This window comes from Botryllus schlosseri, unplaced genomic scaffold (genome assembly GCF_051294905.1).
Source record: "Botryllus schlosseri isolate E-star unplaced genomic scaffold, Bs_hap1 Bs63a, whole genome shotgun sequence".
NCBI classification, from domain to species: Eukaryota; Metazoa; Chordata; class Ascidiacea; order Stolidobranchia; family Styelidae; genus Botryllus; species Botryllus schlosseri.
Window position 1 is genome coordinate 10698 of NW_027648672.1, and position 11412 is coordinate 22109.

Consider the following 11412-nt stretch of genomic DNA (forward strand, 5'->3'; position numbering starts at 1 on the left):
CATCTGTTTTCCGGAAATTATCCTATTGGTCTTTTTCACCATCACCAATATATGCCCTTAGTGCAGTGTCTAAGCATAAACGTAATGACAACCCTCCATCAACTTTGACTCCATGATATTGGTCAAGTATGATCGACATGGCTATTTCTGCTGAATCGAATCGGCCTTGATATTTCAACCGCATGGATTAGCCTACACAGCTTATAAATTGGAACCATCTATTAATGTTGAGTTAATATATTTATATTACATTTATATTTTTTCTGCTCCTATTATTGAAGATATTAGGCCATGAGATTAATAGCCTACTTATCAGAAGTATACCCGAATCCTGGATTGGAATTACAATGCTCAACCTAAAAATGTTTTGATATCAGATCAGTCTCTATTATCCATCTGTTAAATTCAAAATATTCATAGTAGCTGCAAAATTATAACCCGATAGTTTTTATGATGGCATCATGCATTTGTCCGTCCATATGGTGTCTATATCTTATAATTATTATATATTATGTTTAATCGTTGAATTGAGTACAACAACAATTCTATTCAAATAGTTATAAATGTGATGATTCTTTTTGTGCCAGGCCTAAATTGATACAAAGGTAAATCACATTTTGAAGATGTGTGTTTACTGTCAGTCTTCTGGATCGGCTCACTTTCAATAGGACAATTCATTCCCGTCAAATAAGGCCTACTAGGAAAGACATAGAATACCCATATAAATGATGCGGCCCGCGGCGTCGTCAAAACTGGAAAACTGGCCCGCGAGCACATTTGAGTTTGAGACCTCTGACAGGGGTCACCAACACGCGGCCCGCGGGTCGCATGCGGCCCGCCAGGTCATCTTTTGCGGCCCGCGACATGATTTGAGATTTCGGAAGAAAGCTAAGGAAACATTTTGAAATTCTGAAATTGACGTGTAATGGCCAAAACATTTCCAATACCGAGACGCCTAGATAACTGCTTAGGGAAGTAATTCTTAAACTGAGGGGACGTCCCTCATATGGGGTCGTGAAAGCATCTGAAGAAGCCGTGGAGCTGCGTTCAACTAAAAAATATTTCGCGCCCTGCGCGATTTTCCTCGAATTCATAATTATAGCTAGTGCTCTGTGTATAATCCGGAATTTATATTATCGAATTCTCTCGTCAACATTCATAACCTCACATACCATCATACTATCCGTTCGGATAGCCAGCATTATGGATGCATTTTGTGATATGACGATAAGGGGCGCGAAATTTTTCAGTATCACATAGGGGGGCATATCAAAGGTTTGAGAACCACTGGCTTAGGGCTTTCCCACAAGATTAAGCTTCAAGTGGGTATGGTCTTTCAGCTAGTTACGTATCTCGCTAGTCCAAAAAAGCGTTTCTAGGTATCGTGCACAGCTCGCAGCTTAAAATAATATGAAATTGATGACAGTGATACTTTGCTGTATTTTTATTCCTTTAATAAAATATGACTTTTTTGTGGTCACTATACCCATTGCCTATGTTAGGTAGAACAGCGTTTTAAAACGTGGTTGCCCCCTCTATATCGATATTGAATTTATGCGGCCCGCGGCCGCTACAAAATTTGAAAAGTGGCCCGCGACCCGTTTTGAGTTGGCGACTCCTGACTTATTAGATGAGTTGTTGGCAAAGAGAATGTCTATGGATACAACACTTACAAGAGAAACGATCGTTGACATACAATCTTGAATCTTCTTTCCCATTATCCGGTAGCCGCTGGCGAGTGTTGGCCGAAAATACTCGGGATCATTTCAATATCAATAAATTATTCAATTGTATATTGAAGTTCAGTACCTTCAAGTCTCTTCAAGAGCAACTTAGTAGGCAGACACTGGCACAGGAACTTTAAATCTATTGATCGGTGCAGAACCGACTAATACGAAAATATCCAACAAGCCTCCAGAACCAAAGTCCAGTAATGTATTTCAGTATAAAGAATCTTGATAAAAAGTTGTAACAAAAGGCAATAACTGATCTGAATTTGATCATTGCAAAATAGCAGCGATGGCACGAACATTTGTGCGGTTTAAATGCCAGTCGAGAAGGGTAACGTCTCAATTTCAAATGTGAAGTCGGCAAATACAGAATATTCAGTGAAACATACTGGACGCATGTTCAATTGTTCATTGTGCACTAAATGCCAGATTTTGTAGTATTGTCACTGGGGTGTAGTGTCGTCTCTGATCGTAACCTAATCTCAACCATTAACAAGTCGATCATATAGAACCAGATCGGGTCAAAGTATTCATTGTGGGTACATCGATGCAGACTTTTTAGTTGATTTCATGTCCGAGCATAGCAAGATGTTCAAATGAATGCTATGAAGTTTTGGAAATGCGCCCCAAGCTAGATGCTGTCGTTTGAATATCAGCAAAGGTGTAAGTTATCAATTTTATCCGTAAAAAATATCAATCAGGCTCTAGAAGCGACCGCGTAACCGTACGAAACAGAGATCACATCACCATCACCGATGTTGAATATGTGGCATACTTCTTCTGCCATAGTCAAGTGTGAGTTTAGCATTGCAGTTCCAAACTGCCCATGACAAATTTCCGCAGAAGAGCACATAATAGCACCACACACAAGTTCTTTCTTGCAGTGCGACCGGTCTCTGGAATATTGACGAGATGGCGGCAGGCTAACGTAGCTGCCCCTCACTTCGGATCTCTACTCAAATGAAAACCCAGGTTGAGACGAATCTGAAGACAGTCTGCCGGAAACTTGTGCCTGAATAATAATAACCATTATGTGATGGTGATACGATTGTTGATATACAATGTTCTTTCCAATTCTCTACTAGTTGCTGACGATTACCCCTGACGAGTGTCAGCCAAAATATTTGCGTTCATTTCAATATCAATCTATTATTCAATTGTATATTGCAGTTCTGTACCCCCCACAGTCTCTTCAATATGTAATGACACACATTATTCACTACCACAATTATAAAGATCATTAAAGCCGGACACTTTGGCATTAGCCAGACTAAAATTTCTGATATATTCAGAGGTGGTCAAAGTAGTAAGCGTTGGTACTCAAGTAGAAATAGTAGCGCCAAAATTCCTATGCAATTACAAGTAGAAGCAACAATATCCGAGACACATGAAAATTACTTTGGGTGGGGGCAGAAAATATAAAGTCTGCCTAAGTGCTCGAGTAAGTAATTTAAATAAGTAGATTCATACTTTCCATACTTTTAGCGGTTAATCAGAGTCTGTTACTCTCAAATTGAAAAATGTATCTTTTTTGCGACTAACGCGAGATAACTAATGGCCTCGGGTAGGGCAAATCGAGTATTGGACTTCCAGCATCGCTCATAATGACGCCAAACGGAAGATGTGAAGAGTTGAAACATATACCATTAATGCAGTTCCTCATCCCATGAAAAATTCAGTATTTTTTGACCATACCTATTTCACTGCACTTTGTGACAATGCTGTGGGTTGATCATGTCATTTTCACCGACATCCTAGCTTTGCAGGCCTATTACATTTCATATGCTGCGATACAACCTATAGAGGTTTTCAGCCTTCCTCAGTGAAACCGGTATCAAATCTAAAACTCTCGTCGATAAGTTAGCTCTTAGAGGCAAGGAGCGTGTAATTTCCGTACTCGTAAAAACAATCTCTTACTTCTCGACTCCAATCATCAAAACTAATAATACTCGGATCATTGCGCCCTAGTACCAATTTCTAATGATAAAAATCAAAGCTAGCTAACCTTGTTGAAGTTCGGTGATCCGTGGATTACGTTGGCCCCGATTTTCGAGTAATCACTGCCCGATGGCAGAAAGACCAGTTTCGGGGTAGAGGTGGATGGGCTTCGCGACGTAGACGACAATTGTCTTCCTAATCCCATCGGCGAGGCAGAAGTGACGCCGGGTTGAAAAGTACCGCCAGAGGAGTTTTGACTTGAAAGCGCAGATCTGCACGTGAAAGTGGCTGCTTCATCTGTGTCAAAGTGTATCGTCAACTATAGTCATTATGACCGGCCTGATGGCTTTTTAAAATGGAATGAGACGGTCAACAAATTAAGAGTTTGCCAAAATATGAAAAATGGGTAGGCAATGAGTTGAGAGATTGTAATCGGGCATAAGCTACTTCAACAACTTATCACATACTCCTAAAGATGTGCCTGCTGAATATGGGATATCGTAAATCATGACAAATATATCCATCAGAGGACATAATAAAGGGAAAGTGATTCTTTTAAAGAACAGTAACAAATTTGAAATCGGCAATAATTCACGGTAACATGCTTAATGTTTGCTGTCGGTTGCTGACACTGCCAGTGGGATACCCCTCATCACCATATATATGTTATTTATAAGTCCCAATTGGTGAAGGCATGAGGCAAAATTGAGATAAGGGATGAATAAGGGAGCATTACCCTTCATAAACTACCTAATTTTTTTTTGGGGGGGGGGGGTGGATTAGGTAAAAATCATGCAATAGGCCAGACATAAACTATTTTGTTTCAGTTTTAGCCACTGCTCTCATCAACTCTTGCCAAATAAGCCTTATTTACGAGGTTTCATAAACAATAGAGTGTAAAGGCATACAGAAAACTACATTGTCCAAAGTTACCCCACATGCAGGGGTAACTTTGGACACGGATAATTTACGAAAATAAGGTACTTATTTATGACCATGAAGATTTTGGATTAGGTAATTCTAATCTTTGCTCCATGACCCATGAAAAACACAAAACTTGCCTCCCCTACACCCCAGCATTTCCAAGATACAGAGCGGAATTGTTGAAAATTGTCCAATGTTACCCCGGTTTACGGTATATATATATCCTAACCCTAAACATAGTCCTAACCCAATCCTGACCTGTAATTCAACTCCCATGCTCATCTGCCGAAATGTCACACGCTAGGACGCCGCGTGCTCACATGTCAACGGACTAGTTAAAATATGTACCTACTTTTTATGTGACTACAAAGAACATAACGCTAGTTCTACAAACCATAACGTTAATTCAGTATTTTTACGACAAAGCCTATTTCATTGCAATTTGCGACAATGTTGTGGGTTAATCACGTCTTCAAAGAAATATCATTTCCAATAACGTACATAGCTTTATACTACATGTTTCGTGTGTTGCAATACTAGCAATTGAGTTTACAAGACAGTGTCGAAACTCGTTGATAAATTAACTCTCAGTGGCTCGGAGCGTACAATTTCAATACACAAAAATCCTTCCTCACTACTCGACTCAAATCAGAGCACCCAGACCTGTTTGGAACCCGATCATTTTTAATCTACAATCGCCGATGCAACACTTACCGACGGCCTACTAAGCCCAGCCGATGCCAGTAATTGTGCCTTGTGCGCTTCCGCCTCTCTCAGTTTTATCACGTGAACGCACAGGAGAGGACCGAGATATCCGTATTCGGAATGATACTCGTCGGATAGATCTGGAGACGACCGCAGCCCCTTTATCACGGGTCCACAATGTTTCTGAAAAAAAAAAAATTTATTTCAATTTTAATGTCATTTAATAATAATATAATTACAGTGTTATTATAAGAAACTGACCGATTGATATTATACTTTGAAAGAAATATCGGTATCGGGTATTCGAGGTGAAAAATATCTGCAATTTTCGTGACGTCACAGTATGATAGTTGGGAGTCAAGAGAGCTATAATCTGCGACTGCTAGACTAGGAATGTTGATTCCTTAAAGCTGCCTAGCTGCAGACTTTCTAGTTTATTTCATGTCAAGGTATAGCTGCACGAATACTAAATGCTGTGAAGTTTTGGAAACACACCTTAAGCTAGATGCCATATCTTTTGAATATCGGCTGGATGTATCGCGGTTATAGGAGAAGGTGCTGAGAGTTACAAGTTTTACGTACTCAAAAAATCCGAATTCAGTCAGGCTCTAAATATTACATTCAATGAATTTCATCACTTACCACTAATAGTCCGCGCAGATGCTCGGCCGCCGTCTTGTCGATATTGTTTAGCAACGGACTATCTAACACGTTTTTTATCCTCTTGCCCTCCACTTGTAAATGAGGAAGCACGAGACTTTGAATAACCTGCGAAAATATTTTCAAAATTTCAGCAAGAGACATTTCCTAATTCTCGCGAACTGTCCCCCCAATTCTACCAAAAGAGACCAAATCATTACAGACATACTGGAGATGTCAGTGTATTGGATTGCCTTCAAGCTGTCCAAGTGTCCATCTTCTTGGAGGTACAGAACTTCAATATACAGTGGAACACGCTTTTATTTGTGTGCCTTTTATCAAAATCTACAGTAGTAGTTGTAAAGTGAGTAAATTTTATGATACGATCTTTCTTTCCAATTCTCTACTATTTGCTAACGAATACCCCTGACGAGTGTCGGCCATTAAGCATGTTACCGTGAATTATTGCCGATTTCAAATTTGTTACTGTTCTTTAAAAGAATCACTTTCCCTTTATTATGTCCTCTGATGGATATATTTGTCATGATTTACGATATCCCATATTCAGCAGGCACATCTTTAGGAGTATGTGATAAGTTGTTGAAGTAGCTTATGCCCGATTACAATCTCTCAACTCATTGCCTACCCATTTTTCATATTTTGGCAAACTCTTAATTTGTTGACCGTCTCATTCCATTTTAAAAAGCCATCAGGCCGGTCATAATGACTATAGTTGACGATACACTTTGACACAGATGAAGCAGCCACTTTCACGTGCAGATCTGCGCTTTCAAGTCAAAACTCCTCTGGCGGTACTTTTCAACCCGGCGTCACTTCTGCCTCGCCGATGGGATTAGGAAGACAATTGTCGTCTACGTCGCGAAGCCCATCCACCTCTACCCCGAAACTGGTCTTTCTGCCATCGGGCAGTGATTACTCGAAAATCGGGGCCAACGTAATCCACGGATCACCGAACTTCAACAAGGTTAGCTAGCTTTGATTTTTATCATTAGAAATTGGTACTAGGGCGCAATGATCCGAGTATTATTAGTTTTGATGATTGGAGTCGAGAAGTAAGAGATTGTTTTTAACGAGTACGGAAATTACACGCTCCTTGCCTCTAAGAGCTAACTTATCGACGAGAGTTTTAGATTTGATACCGGTTTCACTGAGGAAGGCTGAAAACCTCTATAGGTTGTATCGCAGCATATGAAATGTAATAGGCCTGCAAAGCTAGGATGTCGGTGAAAATGACATGATCAACCCACAAGCATTGTCACAAAGTGCAGTGAAATAGGTATGGTCAAAAAATACTGAATTTTTCATGGGATGAGGAACTGCATTAATGGTATATTGTTTCAACTCTTCACATCTTCCGTTTTGGCGTCATTATGAGCGATGCTGGAAGTCCAATACTCGATTTGCCCTACCCGAGGCCATTAGTTATCTCGCGTTAGTCGCAAAAAAGATACATTTTTCAATTTGAGAGTAACAGACTCTGATTAACCGCTAAAAGTATGGAAAGTATGAATCTACTTATTTAAATTACTTACTCGAGCACTTAGGCAGACTTTATATTTTCTGCCCCCACCCAAAGTAATTTTCATGTGGTCTCGGATATTGTTGCTTCTACTTGTAATTGCATAGGAATTTTGGCGCTACTATTTCTACTTGAGTACCAACGCTTACTTACTTTGACCACCTCTGAATATATCAGAAATTTTAGTCTGGCTAATGCCAAAGTGTCCGGCTTTAATGATCTTTATAATTGTGGTAGTGAATAATGTGTGTCATTACATATTGAAGAGACTGTGGGGGGTACAGAACTGCAATATACAATTGAATAATAGATTGATATTGAAATGAACGCAAATATTTTGGCTGACACTCGTCAGGGGTAATCGTCAGCAACTAGTAGAGAATTGGAAAGAACATTGTATATCAACAATCGTATCACCATCACATAATGGTTATTATTATTCAGGCACAAGTTTCCCGGCAAGACTGTCTTCAAGATTCGTCTCAACCTGGGTTTTCATTTGAGTAGAGATCCGAAGTGAGGGGCAGCTACGTTAGCCTGCCGCCCATCTCGTCAATATTCCAGAGACCGGTCGCACTGCAAGAAAGAACTTGTGTGTGGTGCTATTATGTGCTCTTTCTGCGGAAATTTGTCATTGGCAGTTTGGAACTGCAATGCTAAACTCACACTTGACTATGGCAGAAGAAGTATGCCACATATTCAACATCGGTGATGGTGATGTGATCTCTGTTTCGTACGGTTACGCGGTCGCTTCTAGAGCCTGATTGATATTTTTTACGGATAAAATTGATAACTTACACCTTTGCTGATATTCAAACGACAGCATCTAGCTTGGGGCGCATTTCAAAACCTTCATAGCATTTCATTTGAACATCTTGCTATGCTCGGACATGAAATCAACTAAAAAGTCTGCATCGATGTACCCACAATGAATACTTTGACCCGATCCTGGTTCTATATGATCGACTTGTTAATGGTTGAGATTAGGTTACGATCAGAGACGACACTACACCCCAGTGACAATACTACAAAATCTGGCATTTAGTGCACAATGAAACAATTGAACATGCGTCCAGTATGTTTCACTGAATATTCTGTATTTTGCCGACTTCACATTTGAAATTGAGACGTTACCCTTCTCGACTGGCATTTAAACCGCACAAATGTTCGTGCCATCAGCTGCTATTTTGCAATGATCAAATTCAGATCAGTTATTGCCTTTTGTTACAACTTTTTATCAAGATTCTTTATACTGAAATACATTACTGGACTTTGGTTCTGGAGGCTTGTTGGATATTTTCGTATTAGTCGGTTCTGCACCGATCAATAGATTTAAAGTTCCTGTGCCAGTGTCTGCCTACTAAGTTGCTCTTGAAGAGACTTGAAGGTACTGAACTTCAATATACAATTGAATAATTTATTGATATTGAAATGATCCCGAGTATTTTCGGCCTAACACTCGCCAGCGGCTACCGGATAATGGGAAACGAAGATTCAAGATTGTATGTCAACGATCGTTTCTCTTGTAAGTGTTGTATCCATAGACATTCTCTTTGCCAACAACTCATCTAATAAGTCAGGAGTCGCCAACTCAAAACGGGTCGCGGGCCACTTTTCAAATTTTGTAGCGGCCGCGGGCCGCATAAATTCAATATCGATATAGAGGGGGCAACCACGTTTTAAAACGCTGTTCTACCTAACATAGGCAATGGGTATAGTGACCACAAAAAAGTCATATTTTATTAAGGAATAAAAATACAGCAAAGTATCACTGTCATCAATTTCATATTATTTTAAGCTGCGAGCTGTGCACGATACCTAGAAACGCTTTTTTGGACTAGCGAGATACGTAACTAGCTGAAAGACCATACCACATTGAAGCTTAATCTTGTGGGAAAGCCCTAAGCCAGTGGTTCTCAAACCTTTGATATGCCCCCCTATGTGATACTGAAAAATTTCGCGCCCCTTATCGTCATATCACAAAATGCATCCATAATGCTGGCTATCCGAACGGATAGTATGATGGTATGTGAGGTTATGAATGTTGACGAGAGAATTCGATAATTATAAATTCCGGATTATACACAGAGCACTAGCTATAATTATGAATTCGAGGAAAATCGCGCAGGGGGCGCGAAATATTTTTTAGTTGAACGCAGCTCCACGGGCTTCTTCAGTATGCTTTCACGACCCCCCCCATATGAGGGACGTCCCCTCAGTTTAAGAATTACTTCCCTAAGCAGTTATCTAGCGTCTCGGTATTGGGAAATGTTTTGGCCAATTACACGTCAATTTCAGAATTTCAAAATGTTTCCTTAGCTTTCTTCGGAAATCTCAAATCATGTCGCGGGCCGCAAAAGATGACCTGGCGGGCCGCATTGCGACCCGCGGGCCGCGTGTTGGTGACCCCCTGTCAGAGGTCTCAAACTCAAATGTGCTCGCGGGCCAGTTTTCCAGTTTTGACGACGCCGGCGGGCCGCATCATTTATATGGGTATTCTATGTCTTTCCTAGTAGGCCTTATTTGACGGGAATGAATTGTCCTATTGAAAGTGAGCCGATCCAGAAGACTGACAGTAAACACACATCTTCAAAATGTGATTTACCTTTGTATCAATTTAGGCCTGGCACAAAAAAGAATCATCACATTTAATAACTATTTGAATAGAAATTGTTGTTGTACTCAATTCAACGATTAAACATAATATATAATAATTATAAGATATAAGACACCATATGGACGGACAAATGCATGATGCCAATCATAAAAACTATCGGGTTATAATTTTGCAGCTACTATGAATATTTTGAATTTAACAGATGGATAATAGAGACTGATCTGATATCAAAACATTTTTAGGTTGAGCATTGTAATTCCAATCCAGGATTCGGGTATACTTCTGATAAGTAGGCTATTAATCTCATGGCCTAATATCTTCAATAATAGGAGCAGAAAAAAATATAAATTGTAATATAAATATATTAACTCAACATTAATAGATGGTTCCAATTTATAAGCTGTGTAGGCTAATCCATGCGGTTGAAATATCAAGGCCGATTCGATTCAGCAGAAATAGCCATGTCGATCATACTTGACCAATATCATGGAGTCAAAGTTGATGGAGGAGTTGTCATTACGTTTATGCTTAGACACTGCACTAAGGGCATATATTGGGTGATGGTGAAAAAGACCAATAGGATAATTTCCGGAAAACAGATGAATGGAGGTAGCTAGCAATTATCAACAATTATCACAGGCTACGCTACTTAAATACGATATCTTCAAGAGTACCTTTGCATATGGCGTGGATTGATCAATGGAATATTACACAGAAGTGGTCAGAAACGAAGTGCTTCTACTTTTTAGGAGGGCTCGAGTAGGTTTAGGCTACTTGAACTGCTTACTCGAAAGGACTATTCCTTCAACTTCTAATTAAAAGTTTCTGCGCAAGCCCATACTTTTGACACTTTGGATTTTGTAAAGTACTGAGTATAGTCTTGAGATATGTTTGCATAAATTTTATGAATGTAATTGTAGTGGCTACTGGGCAGAAACAGTGCCGGTACCACGATAGCCTGACATATATTCGAAAATGAAGGCTATTTGTTGCATTATTAGTCCTTTTTCTGTCGGTCATGAAAAAGCACCCTGCAATTTGGAAAAAAGGTATTCCAATTAACTACTAAAAGTATGCGAACCCTCGACCAAATATACTTTTAAAAATGCTTACGTGAATACTTTTCAGACCTGCGTTTTCCATTTTCACTAGAAGTAGTTTTGACATGCCTTGGAAATCGCTACTTGTACTTGTACTTGAGGAGTAATTCACAGGGTTACCTGAACTTCTATACTTGAGTAGCAACACTAGCTATTTTGATCACCTCTGAAGTTACTTTATTGGGGAGCTTAATCTAACCAAATTTGCAAAACAATCCA

General features: G+C 39.6%; 1 long non-coding RNA gene across 1 annotated transcript; it reads right to left on the minus strand.

The window, feature by feature from the left end:
- Positions 1-2573: 2573 nt before the first annotated feature.
- Positions 2574-3924, minus strand: LOC145432655 (uncharacterized). The gene is made up of 2 exons (XR_013912919.1): positions 3736-3924; positions 2574-2742 (listed from the first exon to the last, which is right to left on the minus strand). It is a non-coding gene; the product is annotated as an uncharacterized LOC145432655 (long non-coding RNA).
- Between the last annotated feature and the right edge of the window lie 7488 nt (positions 3925-11412).